Source organism: Podarcis tiliguerta, assembly GCF_965153285.1.
Source record: "Podarcis tiliguerta genome assembly, chromosome: Z".
Classification (NCBI taxonomy): domain Eukaryota; kingdom Metazoa; phylum Chordata; class Lepidosauria; order Squamata; family Lacertidae; genus Podarcis; species Podarcis tiliguerta.
Genome location: NC_139553.1, coordinates 22,128,952 through 22,148,124, shown reverse-complemented (window position 1 = coordinate 22,148,124; position 19,173 = coordinate 22,128,952).

Genomic DNA, 19,173 nt, shown 5'->3' with positions numbered 1-19,173 from the left:
GGCGGACGTTTGTGGAGGTATTACTGTACACTATAATTTTATGCGATAAATGGGTGAGGAAAGAATGTTGCCCTGCTTTTGTGGTGCTATAGTGTAGGAGTGCCCCTCCAGACAGCAAATTTGTGGTAACATTGTAGAACTAATAATGGAGAATGATGTATGGATGGTCTGGTATAAATCCACCACTAATGTGCTAGTCAATGACTTGTTATTGAATGAATCAGTCTGGAGAGGACCGTGGTGATAATAATTCCTAAAATAAAGGGGAGGAGAAAGGGGATGGACTCAGGCCATACTGGGATAGCTCAGTTGGTAGAGCATGAGATTCTTAATCTCAAGGCTGTGGGTTCAAGTCCCATGTTGGGCAAAATATTCCAAGCATTCCAAGCTGTACAGCACTGTGATTCTATGGTTCTCTTGTGAGCTACAGAGGCAATTTAAAAAAATAAATAAATAAACTCTCAAAAAGTCAGAAGCAAGCTACCATACCATAAAAGGAACTTCCAGTGATCCATTTGATGCCTCTCAGAAGCCCTCAAGGAAGGCTGAAAGGCAACAGACCTCTCCTATTTTTTTTATCCTCTTCACCCAACGTGGTATGTCTGACTGCTGAAGATAAGTTCCATGAATACAGCTGTGTTAGCTGGGTCTGGAAGTTGGAGTCCAAAATCCCTGGAAGACACCAGGCTAGCAAAATCAGCCACAGAAGGAGAAAGTGTTTGAATGGGGAGGTGGTGGTTAGGGACTCATTCAGGGCATTTTTGCCAGGGCCACACAAATTGTAGTGCAGGCATGACCTCAAGAGTTCATGTACGATTTTAATTGCGTGCTCTTGAATGTTTGTTTTTTTAATGCAATTTTGTGACTGTCTGTACCCACCCTGATGGCCTAATTCAAACACTGTTGCTGCATGAGGTGTGTTTTGATCTGCTAACACCAGGTTGTATCTTTTGCCAAGCTAACAAAAACTACTTAGCTTTAAAACCAATGGAGCACAGACTCCTACAGTAGTGGAGAAGAGTCTTTGACCATGTGGGGAGGTAGGCACCAATCCTTGGGGTAGCCAGCATGCCTTTATTTCTAGCTGTAAAATGCTGGGTGAGTCTGACAGGGTGGCCAGTTGTATCTCACAAAAAACACTCACCAAAAAAACCCTAAAAACATAGAGGCCAAGAGGTCATATAACTGGCACATTAATTAATTAATAAGATTTGCATGAAATTGGTTTGTGCTAATTTTATAGGTATATAGATAATTAATTAGAAACAATGGCTCTAATTCAAGTAGAAATACTGTACATCTCACCCTAGAGGGGAAGACACTGACAAGGTGACTCATGTGTCTGATCAGTCTGTTCTCCAATTGCCGCTAACTGTTGATGGGCAACTTTAAAGCCCACCCTCCTCCATTCTTGGACTGTGCAGTTCTTCCGCTACAGAGCTGCCCTTTGCAAATTAAGGTGCATATTGGCCACCTTTGGGCATGGTTATATCGTTCTAACTTTCTACTGTATTTTTATTGGTCTTCTGCTAAGAGCCTTGAATTGAAGTGTATCTTAGGGCAGTCCTCCCCATTGTGGTACTTTCCAGATGTTTTGGGGCTCCAACTCCTGTCAGCCCCAGCATGTATAAGCATTAACCGGGCATTTGGAGAGCACCAGTCTAGGGAAGGCTGGCCTAAATATTTACAACATAAAAGCAATGGCTACTTCTTTTTTAAAAACACACATACACTTCCAGGACTGAGAATTCCCTATGCATTCCCCTTGTCTCAAGGATGCTATTATACACGACTCATTTTTAGTGCTTCTGCAAAAATCAGGACTGGATTTTTAGATGGAAGCATTATGGTGGTTATTATATTAATATACATTATGAGCAATAACACTGAAAGATGTGCTGCTATTACAAGTGTGATTCACAAACAACCTGTTAAGCCTGTGATCTTAGCCATAAAGTGTTTTAGCCTCAGGGACATAACAACTCTGGCTCAGCTGGTTCAGCTTTAATGCTCTCTAGCAATTCTTCTGCTCAAACCAACAGTCCAAAGCTTTTCAGGCAGTGTCATATTTTGAGCTGGCAGCTTTGGGGGGAGAGAGGGGGGGCTGAGGGTGGTCTGTAGAGGAACAGATTATAATTGAAATGTGACTAGATATCTGGGTAAGGACTCTAATACCAGGCTGCAAAGTGCTGAGAAGAGAGCCTGCCTCTGCTGTCATCTGCAGCTGTTCCATCAGAAGCTAATGATCTCTCTCTCCGTTTTGTTCTTCCTGGGAGCATAAAAATAAGCAGCCTAATGAAGCAGCACCAAGTGTCTAAAGACATAGGAGTGAGATGCTTCTACTCAGCATGCATAGGCATTTTGGGTTGGGTGGCAGCTATCCAAATTAATGCCGAAAGGCATAGCAGCCCAAAAGGAATGGATGCTTAAGGGCTCATGGTTGCTGGAGGAAGCACAAGAACGAGCTCTATTAATTAACTTTGATATTAATGAGTCCCTGTTAAGGAAAACACTCAGCAAACAATCTGTTAATATGTTTAACTGCACCCCCCCCCTTGTGATTTCTTTAATACATGGAAAGGGTAGCTGGATCATCTAGGTCCTTGAAGATTGTCCACTTTTTCACAAACTCTATAGGAATACAAGATACTGTTAATCCCTACCAATGACATGCTCTCACTGAAGCTGAAAGTTTGACCAAACGATGGCTCCAAGGATGGAAGTGTGAGTACAGGTCATGCAAGTCTTTCTGGAACACATTGAGTTTCGATACCATGACAAACTGTGCTTTCTCAGTATAGAAACATACTTCCTTTCTTGTGGCTGCAGACAGGAGATTAGAAGCTTCTGCTTCCTATTTCGGTTAACCGCAATGTAGCATTATGCCCAAATCCTATGCTGTAGTTAATTATGCATTGTTGAAACTAACCAGCTTCATAAACCATTGGCTTCCTTCATGATTCAAACAAACGCAGGATTGCCGCCATGAGCTGGGCATCAGCTGAGGACGCTCCAGCAAGGAGCCCACTGTCAGAAGCCACATGGATCTGCACCTCTTTACCACTGCTGCCTGGTTGCTTCTTCACCCGTCTCTTCTTACTCTGGTGCCACTATCTGATTGCCCACTGGCTCTCTGCCAGGCAAGCAAGCAGGTGAGGAAGAGGAGCATTGGCAGCTGGTGATCATGGCAGGGAGGAAGCAGACTCAGGCCACATTCTCACCACACATTTAAAGAACAGTGATACTATTTTAAACAGTCACGACTTCCCCTAAAGAATTTTGGGAGCTGTGGTTTGTTAGGGAAGCTGTGAGTGGTCAGGAGGCTTCTGTCCGCCCCCCCCCCCCCGAGCTATAACTTCTAGAGCAGGGGTGGCCAACTCCCAAGAGACTGTGATCTACTCATAGAGTTAAAAACTGACAGTCATCTACCCCCTTTTGGGGGGTAAGTTGTCAAACTTTGTTTTGTTTTTTTAAATAATATTTTATTAAGGTTTTCCATAACATCACAAAAAGGAAAATTGAAAATAAAAAAATAAAAAACAATTCAAAACAGTTCAATCTTTCATAACATATCTTGCATTTGCTTGTTTCCCGGACCTCCCCACACCTCCCCTCTTGGTATTCCAGTTCAGTTTATTTATTCAGCAAATCCTTTCCCTCTTTACCTTTATCCTTATCTTGATCTTAATATATTATAACTTTAACTTTTCACCTGTTAACGTTCCATTTTTGCATATTCCTTCATAACATTATTGCTAAAAAACCCTTAACCTCAATCCAAAATCATTCTAACATTCATTAATTTTGCAATATTTCTGTAGATAGTCTTTGAATTTCTTCCAATCTTCTTCCACCAACTCTTCTCCCTGGTCTCGGATTCTGCCGGTCATTTCCGCCAATTCCATATAGTCCATCACCTTCGTCTGCCATTCTTCCAGAGTGGGTAGTTCTTGTGTCTTCCAATACTTCGCGATGAGTATTCTTGCTGCTGTTGTAGCATACATAAAGAAAGTTCTGTCTTTCTTTAACACCAATTGGCCAACCATGCCCAGGAGAAAGGCAAGTTGTCAAACTTTGTTAAGGGAGGTGGAAGGCCCCCTTTTTAGGGATTCACCAGGGCAAAGTTGTTGAGCTTCTTTGGGGTGAGCCAGTGATCTACTGGTGATCTACCACAGACGTCCAGAGATCTACCAGTAGATCATGATCTATCTGTTGGACATGCCTGTTCTAGAGTGTCTGGGAAGATGGAATGATTGCCAAACCACTGTGAGAACTGTAGCTCTTTGGGGGAAATAATACAGGGTTCATAACAACTCACAGCACCATTAACAAAACACAGCTACAAGAATTATGGGGGAAGCCATGATTTTTATAAAACTCTGAAGCAATTTAACAATAAAACATCAATACTAAAAATATATATTTTAAAAACAATGCCAAGTCCAATAAAAAATATAGATTTGTTTTCACTATGGAGCAGGATAGCAAGTCAGGCATAGCATAGTTTTCAATTATGAGTGTACTAAATCCAACTAAGCAAACACACACCCTCACCTGGGAGATTAGTCAAACAGCTGCCTATGAATTTCATATAAATTCCTACATTTTATCTGTTCATTCTTCTAAATAGCCAATATCTAAAATACAAGATTGTACAGATATTACAAGCTTAATACACAATGAATAAAATATATAGTAAATAGGATATAAAAATATATACAAGAACATTTAATATCCTTTTAAAATATTTGCTTGTGTTATAACAGCATCATGTCCATAGAATCCCTCTTTTTATATATAGCACAGCTGGACTCCAATCACCCAACCTTTCTTTAAAATTTCGGTGTTCCTTTAGCACCATTGTCAGTTTAACTATGCCCATCTGCTCCCATAAACATCAAACCAGTTCCATTCATCTCTGCATGTCTCTCCAAATAGAATCCTATCTAATGTTAGTATGCATAGGACCTGAATGCAAAAAGTATTTAGTATCATTTGGTCATTTACATGATTCAGTGAACTTGTAGCAGGTTAGTAATCAAACACAGCTGAAATATTTCATTAATAACTGAAAATACAACCACTTTCAGCATTTCCACCAGATGTGTATAAACATTGGGAAACCAGTGTTTTCAGTTACTATTGTCCCCCTGCCATTTTGCTTTTCCATGGTGAGCAGTGCCACTCTAATGCCGTCTTAATATAATTTTCTCAGTCATTTGTGGCTGTTGTAAAATTTGAGCAGAAAATGAAAGCAGAAAAAGAAACTCCATACTTCTTTTGGGATTTCCATTTGTAAGCCGTTTTCCCACATACCTATATTTTTGTGTTCTTGGGTCACATATGATATAATTTAGAGACCCATTCAACTCGCTTATACCTATGCTACTTACAGCAAAGCTTTCCAAACTGTGTTGTAACACATTAGTGCGTCAGCTGCAGTGTGTCACGCGAACGCTCTCTGCACTCCTTCCGGGGCTGGAAAGGGGTTAGGTTAACCTCTGGTTTGCTAGTAAAACTGAATTACTGTTTCGTGAAATGATGCATGTCCGGAAAGTGTATCACCAACATGAAAAGTTTAGAAAGCTCTGACTTACAGGGCCTGGTTTAAGCCACAGATGATCGATGCCAACTCCACCCAGTAGAGGGCAGTGTGTGAATGCATAGTAGCAAATATATTACCCCATATATTGTTTGCCTAATTGCATGGGTCTTTAAAATAGAACACCTCCTTGTGTTGGCCACCACATTAACAGTTCATTTGATTCCATTCTTCAGAGCATCTAGCAAGACAATTGGGACTCGTTTTCCATCCAGTTAGGATGACATTGGATTAGCAATGCCAAATCTTGCACCAGGATAAAGAGCTGGAAATTAACAGCATTTATTTGTGCTGGGCTGATTTGCCCTTTCTTGGGTGCCGTTAAAAATGCTGTCCTCAAGGAATCTGCCATTAATGGTTCAGAAATGGAGGAGATCAAGGAGTTGGTTTTCAATACTTGGCAACTCCAGGTAGGTCTGGAATAGAACCCTCCCTGAAACCCTGTTGCTGCCCGCCAGTGTAGACAATATTGAGCTAGGTGGACCAATGGTCTGACTTAGTATAAGGCAGTTTTTTATGTCCCTGTGTATGCCCCTATTGTGCCTAAAACAACATTTCAAAAACAGCTGGCAACATTGTCGAGGGGGAGATGAGACAAGAATGAACTAGCAGCTAGTTTAAAGCAGGGTTGGGTCAATCTGTGGTCCTGCAGACATTGTTGAACTCCCAGCTCCCTGTCAAACAACATTAATAGGGCCACAGGTTTCATATCACACCGAATGTTCTAGTGCAGAACATAGCTGTCAACTTACAGATTTGAAAATAAGGGACCAGCAGCCTTGAAAATAAGGGACCAGCAGCCAAAATAAGGGACCTGCAGCCTCACCTGTTCCAGGTACTCCAGTCTTCCTGTCCTCCTGCAGTCTGGTCAAACTCATGCTGGGTAGCTTCAAGAACACTGTCAAACCAACTTTGTAACCAGAGGTTCAACTGAATAGAATCTGAATCACATGCACCACAAGGCCTATGCAGCCTCAGCTTAAGATGGCTCCCCGGCCTGGCTTTGCACTGCAAAGTTTGCAGCAGCACGTGCAACAAAATGGCGTCCAGCATTCAAAACCCCCCTAAGCTTGCATTAACTAGCCACACACAAGGCATGCAAGCTCCACCCCCCAGTCGTTCTTAGACTTCTTATTGGGTGAGCAACACAGCCAAGCAACACAGTTGGAGCCTCCCTCCTCCCTGGCCGGCAGGGAGGGAGGGAGAGGAGCTGCTTCCTTTGAAATTTAAGGGACATCATTTAAGGGACATTTAAGGGACATCCATCAATAAGCGACAGCAGCGGGATATGGCGCTGGAATAAGGGACTGTCCCTTCAAATAAGGGACATTTGACAGCTATGGTGCAGAAGGGCCACAGCTCAGTGGTAAAGCATCTGCTTCGCATACAGAACGTCCCGTGTTCAGCATCTCCAGGTAGAGGTGAGGATATCTTCTGTCTGAAACTGTGGGGTTTCTGCCAATTATTGTAGGCAACAGTGAGCTAGCTGGACCAATGCTCTGACTCCGTTTAAGGCAGCTTCTCCTGTTCTCATGGCTTTGGAAGGACTGACACCCTGTGGATAAAAGCTGTAACTACATTAAGCATCGGTAAAAACGTGCTGCTTAGACACTCCTGCCTGTGATGCTGTTCCTCCAGTGCCACCCCTCCCCTGTCCTCCTCTCTCATATGATTTCATCCTTTCTCCTTTGCTGCTCTGTGCACTTGGAGCTGTGCCTAAGCCTTAAGATGTGTAGCTGAAACAAATGCATATCCTACAGCCTTTTAAATGTGTCTGTGGGAAGAGGGGGTTATCGTTTTGTTGTTTTGGTTTAATTATTTATTTGCATTTACTTTATTCTGTATTTTATTCTGTGAACCACCCTGAGATCTTTTGATGAAGGGTGTGTATATTATTATTATTATTATTATTATTATTATTATTTCTTTCCAAATTGTCTATGCCTCTATTCTCTCTTTGCCTTTGCTGTATCAAGGTTTATATTCTAAGCCCCCTTGATGCATGGACCTGCGCTCTTGTACACTTTATAAAGCATCTTGCACATTCATGGCATTATCTAAATAAACAATATCCCCCCTAATTAAGCAAATGGAAAAAAGTCAGCCTGGGGTAGGAATATCCAATGCGTTGCCTTCCAGGTGTTGCTGGAGTTCCAACTCCCAGAAGTGTGACTGCAGACTGCAGGCTGGGGGAACTTCTAAAGCTATTCTTATAATTCTCACACTATCAAAATTCACTGTGTCTTGCAGAATACAGAAGGATGGGCCTCCTGCCCAAAGGCACTCCCAGGCCAGCGTTTGACACAGAGGAACACAGCAGAGGGAAAGGCAAGGAGACCGAGACCTCCTCACTCTGGCTTCACAACACATCTCCCCTTCAGAGCTGCTGCAAGTCATCACTTTGGTAGCTGAAAGCATGTGGGTGGGGAACCTCCAGTCTATGGCTGAATCCACTCTGCAAGACACCCCTGTCTCACCAGGCCCTGCCCTTCACCATCCCCCCTCTGCACCCTCACTGAGTGCTTTTGCCTTAGTGGAGTGTGTGCTCTTGTGCTCTTGGACTGAGATGCTTCTTGCCAGTAGGATGGGAAAATGTGGGAGGGTATGTATGTGTTGTAGGAACCCAAAGTGTGTGGTACTGCCCGGGGGGGGGGTAATCTAGGGAGTACTAAGAGGCAGTGGCGTAGCGTGGGTTGTCAGCACCTGGGGCAAGGCAAGTAATTTGCGCCCCCTAACCCGTGGATTTGCGCCCCCTAACCGTGGATTTGCGCCCCCTAACCCTAACCCCCAGATGTTGCGCCCGGTGCGGCCGGCCCCCCCTGCACCCCCCACGCTACGCCACTGCTAAGAGGCAAGGGGGCGCTGGATGTATAAATGTATATCAGCCCTTGAATAGCTGGCATCACTGCATCAATGCCATCTGCTTTGTTGAATTAATTAAATTAAATAGAGCTAATTCGATTTTGATTAAATATGCAGTTGTTGCTCTTTTGAACTCCATTGTGTTATTATCTTCCTTAGTGGGTCATGCTGACAGCTATTCTGAATACAGTGGTACCTCGGGTTAAGAACTTAATTCGTTCTGGAGGTCCGTTCTTAACCTGAAACTGTTCTTAACCTGAGGTACTACTTTAGCCAATGGGGCCTCCTGCTGCTGCCATGCCGCTGCCACACGATTTCTGTTCTCATCCTGAAACAAAGTTCTTAACCCGAGGGAATATTTCTGGGTTAGTGGAGTCTGTAACCTGAAGCGTCTGTAACCTGAGGTACCACTGTAATGTTTTTTATAAGGTAGAGTAGGGGGCCCTTATGGAACCAAGGGGGCAGTGGCCTGAAAAAGTTTGGGAGCCACTGCTCCAGCATTGGCGTGGCTGCAATGTAGTGCCCTTTATGAAAGAGTTGCAGCTAGTGCTCTGTCCAGTTTTTCTCCTGGCTCTACCCATTCGAGGCCTGGCCCTGGCCCTGTTGGGATGTTCCATTCCACTGTAAGGAACAGACGTGGGACTGTTGCGTGTCACATGTCTGTAACACATAACAGCATTGCACGCTGGGAACTTCCGTTTGTGTATAGCTTTCTGTTTTGCTTTGGACATGACGGAGATCAGACGTGTTTCCTTTTGTCATGATCTACGCTGAATAAAACCTGCTTGTCAATATGCTCACACAGCCTCTTGTGCCACTTCTGTTTGCGCAGCGTTTACTCCGCTGAGTAGCGTGCACAGTATTCTAAAGCCTGGGTTGCAGATTTATGCTGCACCAAGGACCGGAGTTTGCCTAGCTGAGCTGAGGACCTGCCAATTGCCCCCGTTTCCTTGGGTGCAGTCTGTCCCCATAAGGTTCCTCAGCCTTGCTTCATTGGGTGGTGTATTTTTTTTTTTTTTTAATCAGTTCATTCTGTAAGCAGCCATGAAATGTCATCAGCAGCATTTCCATAAAACAAAGAAGCCTTATTCTCCTGCTAACACTGCCAGCGTGAATGCCCACTGAGGTGTAGCCATGCCCTCTTGCTCAACACCCCTCTTCCTCATATCAAGGTCTGCCAGGCTCTAGCTAGAAACCTGCCTCTCCTCTCCTCTACTGGCTCACATTTTTGCATCCTGCAGATCTGTTCACTTGAGTCCCCACCCCCCCTCAAGCAACTAATACATTACATTAAACCAGTGAGTGAAATAAGTGGTGGTGGGAATCTGTCCTTTCCGTAGACAGCTCACAACACAGAACTCCTCAAGGGCGATGACACGGCATGTTAGATTCATTAAAATACGTGGAGAAAGAGGCAGGCACTGATGCACTCACAGGAACCTCAGCTTACTTATTAAGAATGGCATGTGATTTATTGCGACATCTTTTCCAAGCCCACGGCTTAAAGTCTCTGCTCATAAACCCCCAAGGGAAGAATGCAGTGCAAGGAAAGGAAACACATTATGGGCCTTGCTCAGAGGTGCTGCAGCAGACTTCTCCAACCTGGTGCCCTTTATTATTATTACTATTATTATTATTATTATTATTATTATTTATTCATTTATACCCCGCCCATCTGGCTGGGTTTCCCCAGCCACTCTGGGCAGCTTCCAACTGAATATTAAAAACAATACAGCATCAGTCATTAAAAACTTCCCTAAACAGGGCCACCTTCAGTTGTCTTTTAAAGGTAAAATAGTTGTTTATTGCCTTGACATCTGCTGGGAGGGCGTTCCACAGGGCAGGCTCCACTACCGAGAAGGCCCTCTGCCTGGTTCCCTGTAACCTCACTTCTTGCAGTGAGGGAACTGCCAGAAGGCCCTTGGCGCTGGACCTCAGTGTATGGGCTAGATGGTGGGGGTGGAGATGCTCCTTCAGGTATACAGGACCGAGGCCGTTTAGGGCTTTAAAGGTCAGCACCAACACTTGGAATTGTGTTCGGAAACGTACTGGGAGCCAAAGAAGATCTTTCAGGACCGGTGTTATATGGTCTCGGCGGCCACTCCCAGTCACCAGTCTAGCTGCTGCATTCTGGGTTAATTGCAGTTTCTGAGTCACCTTCAAAGGTAGCCCCACGTAGAGCACATTGCAGTAGTCCAAGCGGGAGATAACTAGGGCATGCACCACTCTGGGAAGACAGTCTGCGGGCAGGTAGGGTCTCAGCCTGCGTACCAGATGGAGCTGGTAAACAGCTGCCCCAGACACAGAATAAACCTGAACCTCCATGGACAGCTGTGAGTCCAAAATGACTCCCAGGCTGCACACCTGGACCTTCAGGGGCAGCTACCCCATTCAGGATCAGGGAGTCCTCCACACAAGCCCGTCCCCTGTCCCCCAAGAATAGTACTTCTGTCTTGTCAGGATTCAACTTCAATCCATTAGCTGCCATCCGTCCTCCAACCGTCTCCAGACACTTCAGCTCCTATGGACTGCAGCTCTCATCGTTCTCAGTTCAAAACATCTGGAGGGTGCCTGGCTGGGGAAGGCTGTGCTGGAGAGGCCCTGTCCCCACTCTAGGTTTTTGAACCCACGGAATGTGCATGCAGCAAAGAGCATCACATAGAATCACAGAATTTTAGAGTTGGAAGGGACCTCAAGGATCATCTAGTCCAACCCCCTGCGGTACATGAATCACAGTTAAAATTTTGAAAAAACACTGGCTGTCACTATTTAATTACAGTCGTACCTTGGATCTCAAACGTCTTGGCTCCCGAACAAATCGGCTCTCGAATGATTGAAACCTGGAAGTGAGTGTTCTGGTTTTCGAATGATTTTCGGAAGCTGAACATCTGGCGTGGCTTCCATGGCTTCTCATTGGCTGCCGGACATTCCTCCAGGCAATCAGAAGCCACACCTTGGTTTTCAAACAGTTCCTGGAGTCGAAATGACTCCTAGAACACATTCTGTTTGAGAACCAAGGTGTGACTGTACCAGGCATATAGCCATGATTTGATGACACTTGTTCTTCTATTCTGACTTTTGTGGACTTGTGTTTGTGGACTTATGTTTTAAAAACATAGATGTGGACACACCCAAAATCTTCTGGCATATTTGTTATCCTTCTGTCCTGAATCACTAAATCTTAGAATATCTCACTTCTAATGTGCATTCTTGTAAATGAATAATAAAATGTCCCCCAACCATCCAGAGAGGCAATGTTGCTAATGGATCAAGCCTATTATGATGGTGGTGAGGAGGGTCTGTGGCAGAGCTGCCATAGTTCCCTAAGCTTGGTGGGACTGCTTTCTCTTACATTCTCGATTTTTCTTCTCAATGGGAGAAGTCAATGGGAGGGAAATGGGGAAATGGTTTCAAAGGAACAATGGGGTTTAGGGACCCACTTGTCCTCTGCCATCCCCGAATGTCCTGTTACCTTGACCAACTATATCACAGGGTGCGTACAAACAATGATCACAGCCACAGATAAGGTGGCTAGAGGGCATGGTGGCCTGGAGAGAGCAGGCTATGCAGGGCCACCTCAGTCTGGTTTCAGACCTAGTTTTAGTTCAAAAATAGTCTTGGTCCTCCTGCTTAATGACCTTTATTCGGGAGGAGACATGGGGCACAATCTTATTAGTTCTATTTGTTCTCTCAACAGTTTTCAACAAAATTTAGCACGATGTCCTTCTGGAATGACTCAGTGCGCTGGGAGTTGACGAGTCATTTGGTCCTTCCTAGAAGCCACTAATGGACCATTAGACTGCCTGAATATCCTTGGAATATATTAAGAGTTGCACCTTCTAGGAAGCAGTTTCTTCAGAATACAAGACTGAAGTTGGTTACTAGTCCCCAGTTACTCATTTGGAGGAACCTTTAAACACATTCAGTAAATCAGAGACAGCGTGGTGTAGTGGTTAGAGTGTTGGACTAGGAACTGGAAGAGACCAGGGTTTGAATCGCCACTCAACCATGAAGCTCATGGGGTGTGACCTTCAGGGCCAGTCACTGCCTTTCATCCCAAACTACCACACAAGGGGGATTGTTGTGGGGATTAAATGAGAACGTGGGGAGAACCAGGAGTGCCACCTTGAAGAAAAGGTGGAATATAAATGCAAATAATCATAATAACAACTTTATAACAAGTTCATTTCATGTATCTTAATGTCTGGGGAACTAGCCTCTTCAGGACAGAGAGCAATTCTCTCCAGTCAAAGCTGTCATTTTTGTGCAATGCTCATTAATGTGCCATACATAGCCTTGAGAACCCCCGGGGAAAAAGCACTGTATATAGTACATATAAAAGAATCAAGACCCATTCAGTGCTATATTTCTGCAGCACAATTTTTAAAGCATAAATACAAAAGTATTTTTATACAGTTTTATGCATTGCTGTATTTATTTGTTCATGTGCTGGTTTCTTTAGGGAACTTGGAGTGTATTATATTGTATGCACAGTAATTTGTGTGAGTGGCTCTTTTTTTGTATAACTGGTAAAAAAGTGAGTTGCTTCTCATTGAGATCACAGAATGAGATGGGAATGGGGGGATCTGTGCGAATAAGCTCATAATTGAGATTTTCAGAAAATTCAATTCCTAGTATGAGTGTATGATTTTTTTTATTAAAGATTTTCTTGGTTTACAAAAGTATGTGCAAAGTCTCTCTCTCTTTTTTCAAGTAACATTTTTTACAGATCAGTAAGAAAAGGGGGAAAGAGGTGGAGGGGGGGAAGGTGAGCGGGGGTGGGGTCGTGTGGCAATATTTCTATTATACTTAATATATGTGGGGTTTTGTGTCAGCGTTGCTTGTACAGGTTCTCTGCTATTCACTTGTGTTTCTTTGGTGGTGAGAGAGGTTGAGGTTGGCCTAGGGTATGGTTGTTTGTTTGTGGTTGGCTGTGGTGGTCTTTGTTTTCATATGTGACTGGGGTGGGTGGGTGGGTGTTTTGAATCAGGTTAGCCATATTGATTTGTATGTTGTTGGTTGATTATTGTCATTGTCATGTTGGGCTGTGTATGTGATAAAGGGGAGCCTCTATTTGTCCTCGTGTCAGTTTCAGTTTATCGGTTAATTTTTCTAGTAAGGCTGTTTCCCATACTATTTGGTACCATTGGTCCATGCTTACTCCTGACAGGTCTCTCCAGTGTCTGGTTATGATGTTTCTGGCTGCTGAAAGTAGGTGGGTTATGAGTTCTTTGTGGTGTAAATGGGCATTATTGTCTTGGAAGATGTTTAGTAGAGCCAATTCTGGGGTGATTTCTAATACTTGTTTAGTTACTTTAAATATTTCTTGTATGGCTGTTGTCCAGAATAGTTGGATTTTTGGACACTCCCACCACATGTGGGACACTCCCACCACATGTATGTGCCTGTGGAGGTGCACCCTCTCCAGCATTTTGGTGAAGTTCCTGGGCGTATTAGCGCTAGTTTTCTTGGTGTTAGGTACCACTTATAGGTGAGTTTCAGAGTGAGTTCTTTTCTTTTCGTTGATATGGATTTAAAGGGGGGTTTAGACCACATTCTGGTCCATTGAGTGGGGTTAATCTCATAGCCTATGTCATCCTCCCATTGTTTTTTGATTGCGTCTTAGGGGGTTCGTGGGATTTTGGAGTAGTATTTTGTATATTGCGGATACCATCCCTTTACTGTGTCCTTTTGTTGTTAGGAGGATGCTTCCAAAGGTGGTCAGGGGCCTAGTTGCTGCTTTTACTGCTGGATTGTTTAAGAGGGCATGTTATTGGTGTTGTGCTAACCAGGGCATTTGGGTATCTTTTAGTTTGTCCTGTATTTCTTGTGTTGACAAAGGTTTGTTATTTTTGTAGAAGTCTATTAAGTGATATAAGCCTTTGGTTTGCCAGGTTTTTATCTGGAGGTTTTGTGCTGCATGGTGGAATAATGGGTGGTGTGCCAGGGGAGTTAGTGGGGATGGGGTTGGGGATAGTTTGCCTATTTGTGTTTTCCATGCTTTGAGCTTGGTCTGTGTGTACCTGTTAAGTGTTGTGGAAGTTTTCCTTTGTTTGTTTGGGAGGAGTGGGTATGCTGTGGTGCAGGTATTTTCAATTGTGTCCCTCTCTAGGTGTATCCATTGTTTTGTCTCATCTCCTAGTATGTATGGGATTATGTGGCGTATTTGGTTGGCAATGTATTATGCTTCTATGTTGGGGATTCCCCATCCTCCCTCTGAGGTGGGGAGGTGCAGGTATTTGGGGCTTATTCTTGTTTTTTTCTGTGAGAAGATAAAAGAGTGTAGTTTTCTCTGCTATCTGCGGAGTTGGGTTGGGGAATCCAGATTGGGAGGGTTTGGAATAGGTAGGTTAGTTTTGGGAGGGTGATCATTTTGATCATGGCTATTTTGTCTGAGAGAGTGAAATTCATGTTGTTCCATCTCTTTAGGTATTTGTTAATTTGTCACCACAGGGGCTTGTAATTGTGGAGGTACAATTTCTTGAGGTTTCTGGTTATTTGTACCCCTAGGTATCTGAACTTGGTGTGGCAAAGTTTTATCTTGGTGACATTAGTGAGTTCTTTTTTGGTGTGAGGAGGGGTGTTGAAGCACATAGCTTCTGACTTTGCAAAATTTACCTGTAGACCCGACACCATTGCAAATGTGTTGAGTTCTCTGATTAGGGAGGTTGCTGTGCTTATGGGGTCTGGTGTTGTGACCATTAGGTCATCTGCAAAGAGCCCTGATTTATAGCTTCTGCCTTTTATTTCCACTCCCTTGATGTCTGTGGCTGCTTGGATTCGGATTGCTAGGGGTTCCAGAGCCAAGATAAATAAGAAGGGAGACAGTGGGCATCCTTGTTTCGTGCCTCTTTGGATTGCTATAGTATTAGAGTCAATATTGTTAGTTCTGCATTTTGCTGAGGCTTGGGAGTATATTTGTTTGAGGATTTGTAGGAAGGTGAGTGTATGATTTTGAGTGGCCCAAAGCTTAGTTTGGGGACCATACCTCCAGCTCCTTATTTGTAATTTTCACTTGGAGCCATGCGTTAAAAGAGTTTTGTACAGAAACAATCCTTTCATAAAACTGGAGATAGCAAGGATTGAGTCAGGGGTCTTCTGCATGCAAGGCAGGAAACTTACTTTCTGGGGACATGCTGTGGGGAAGACGGCAGGACCCCAGTGTTTGGGGTTTGGATAAGGGACACCCTAGGCATATGTCCCTGCTTAGCCATGAAGGTAACTGGAGGTTACTGAACCAGACCTTCTATGTTCAACCTACCTCACAGAGTTTTTGTAAAGAGAAAATTAGGTAGCCCTCTCATCTGTCCACTTTGTCGCACTGGATACAAATTGAACTAAGAAGAACAGCTGGGGCAAAAGAAGACATACAAATCATCATTTGTACATTCAAAGATATTGCTTCCTTTTTGAATGAGAGTAATCTTAAGAAAGAATGTGAAACTGTTTCATTCTGCTGGGGTATGGCAAATATTCATAGTAGATGGGCTCGCTGGGAGATGAAGTGCTCCATTTGAATGCAGAATGGCCTGTTGTCTGTATGGTTCATGAAATTAAAATACCAAGAGAGAAATTGTTCAGTTGTTCTGCATTATATTTGAAGAAGTTGTCCAGAGCCCAAGTGAATTGGAAGAATAAATTTTAATAGAAAATATCGAGAGGCAGAAATTAAGAAATGAACTCTTTTAATAGAAACAGAGAAAGCACTTTATTCATTCCCATCCCCAGCCCCCGCTCCCCCCGCAACCCAATACATTTAAAGTACACTGATTGAACTGTGTTTGCAAGAAAAATAGAACCTCTCCTCTTCCCAAGCAGAGAACTCGCATATGACACAAAGTCTAGCAGCTGCTCCACAAACCTTCCCTAGCTGGGCAATATTGACAGAGACACGAACTGCAGGAATACATTTGTAGGTGCTTTTGTGGCCAAATCCAGGCACTGCCTGAGGGGGTTTACATATAGGAAAATAAACGGTGGAAGATAAGGAAGGGGATATAATTCAATAGCAGGGACCTATTGCCATTACCTGGAGCACAGGCTTCCAAACACCTTGTAGGTTTAGGTGCATTCTGTGCACCTGTTCACATTCACCATTAAGCATCTGCCATCTCCTTTGATCTAATATTCAGATCACAGGGTCTTATGCCAGTGAGACTGCACATCTTGCTTGCTTCTTTCTTCCTTTTTCCTTGTTCTGAGGACAAGAATATTTCAGCCCTGGTCAGAGAGCAAGAGAAGGAGATTTCACACATCCCATTTGCTAAGCATTTAAATAGATGCATTCTCTTTGGTAGGCAGAGCATGGAAGAAAACCATTTCTCATCTTACAGAGGCTAGGATTATTAGAAAAGGAATTAAGGTAGCTTTGAGTAAAGGTACAGCAGAGTAGCCTTTAAGCAGAGGTAATCTCATAATGGGAAAACAGTATGGGGAATAGATGTGAAATTTAATCCTTCCTGGGATATGATGGTGCCAAGATTTAACCTGGAACCATTCAATATTCAGCCACTTGACCTAAGGGGAAAAAACGAAATACTGACTAGGAGACGTTGTGTATTTGTTACTTATTAAAAATCTCTCCCCCTCCCCCTCCCCAACCCGCACCCCGGTTGCTTACCGCAATAAAGCAAAGCAAACAGGTTTTTTTAAAGATGGAAGCAGAGCATTTAAAAAGAAGCAACAATTAATTATCTAAGGGACTAGCAAAATAACAACAGCTTGGAAGGCCAGGATCATCTTATTATTATATATTGCACTTGTTAGTCACTTTTTAAAAAGATGGAAAGGGACTTAAAGGGACTTACCCCCCAAAAAAGCCTGCCAAAAAAGTAAGGCATTTTCAAGAAAAATGAAACATCTTTATGAAAATAAATCTAGTCTTAGTCACTTAGATGACTGTGAAAACCAACAGTTCTGGCACAAGTTCCACCTGTTTTGCTATCTAAGAAAACGTTTTTTAGTTTAGATGTTTTTAAAAAATAAGATGAAAAATGCATGTTCTTTGTAATTTTGCAAAATATGCTCATTAACCACATGAAAGGTACTCCCTGATGTTGTTTTTTAATTTAACTTCCTGGTTTTCAAATGACTGAAGATTTTGACGGATATTTCTGAGCACTTGGGGTCAAAATTATTATTATTATTTATTAAATTTGTATACTTCACTATACCGTCAGATCTCAGGGCAGTTCAAAAGATAAAATATCAAAAACACAAAATACATAATCAAAATAAAAACCAAAACAACCCAATAACACCCCCCACCCATTTTAAAAGGCCATTGGATGTCAATCAGCTAAAGGCCTGGTTAAAGAAGAACATTTTTGCCTGGCGCCTAAAGGTGTGTAATGAATGCACCAGGCCAACCTCCCTGGGGAGAGCATTCCACAAACGGGGAGCCACTGCAGAGAAGGCCCTGTTCTCGTGTTGCCACCCTCCGGACATCTCGTGGAAGAGGCACATGAAGAAGGGCCTCAGAGGATGATCTCAGGGTCCAGGTACGTTCATATGGAAAGAAAGTGAAAGAAAGCAATTTAAAACAACCGTTGTCGAGACATTTCATTCTGAATCTGCTAGATAGAGCCAGACAGAGGATAAAAACAGGTGGGTGCTTTGCCCTCCCCCCAAACATAAATCCTGGCTATGTTCATGGGCCCAGATAAGCAACAAGCAAACACAGCTGGCACTGGAGCACCAGCCCTGGAGAATGGGAATGGGCAAAGGTGGGAGGGCTTCCTCCTGTCCCCTCAGCAGTTGCTTCTCCACTCCACCTAAAGGGAGGACCAGCTCTGTGGGATTGTTAAATCTGACGTAGCTGATTTTACCGAACACACATTGTTTTGCCTTTCAGTTTATATTTTTATTCAGTTTTATGAAGCAAACACACACATTTTAGCAGGAAATTAATAAAAGGAAAATTGGAAATATCATAGTTTTAAAAAATATCATCTCAAATAAATATTTTGGATCTTAAGATGGTGGGGCTTTTTACACTAACACTCAATAAACATTGCCCAACTTGGCTTAAATGTGTTAAATTTCTGCCTTCCTTTCCCACTTTTGAATAGCTTGTAAAGATTGCCATAACAGTGTACTAATATAGTTCTGCTTTATATTTTGTTGGATTTGAGCCTTTATGCCATTATTAACCACTATACAATACAATCTTACTGCCAGTTAGACTGGATATCCGTTCTCTAACAGAACCTGATGTTAAAAGGATTGTTTCCTTTTTGTTAGCAGTTAATAAAAATAAAACAGGCTCAAATTGCACACTCCTTATTCTCTCTAGTCTGTTTCACTGTGGAGATCAACATCCCTTGGCTACTGTAACTTGGCCACTATATGTGGATTTAGCTTGCAGTACTTTTTCTCAGTTAAGTTCCAGTTATATTAGGAAGTCTTTCAGAGGGCAGATACAATTTGGTCATCATCTTGGTCATCATTTTATTATAATAACATTTGAATATATTTTCCAAATATACTATTGTGTATTAAACACTATTAGAACTCCTAAACGTGACTGCATTGCAACATTTCACTCTTTACTGGTTCTTCCACACAATAAAATGTAAGAAAGGTTTTATAAAGATTTTACATAAGAGGCTTTCTGCAGCTAGAAAGATGTTTTAAAAACTTGTACTGCTTCTTAGATCGAATTATTTACATCTCAGTTGTCTATGACATTATCTCAGCTGCAGATATTC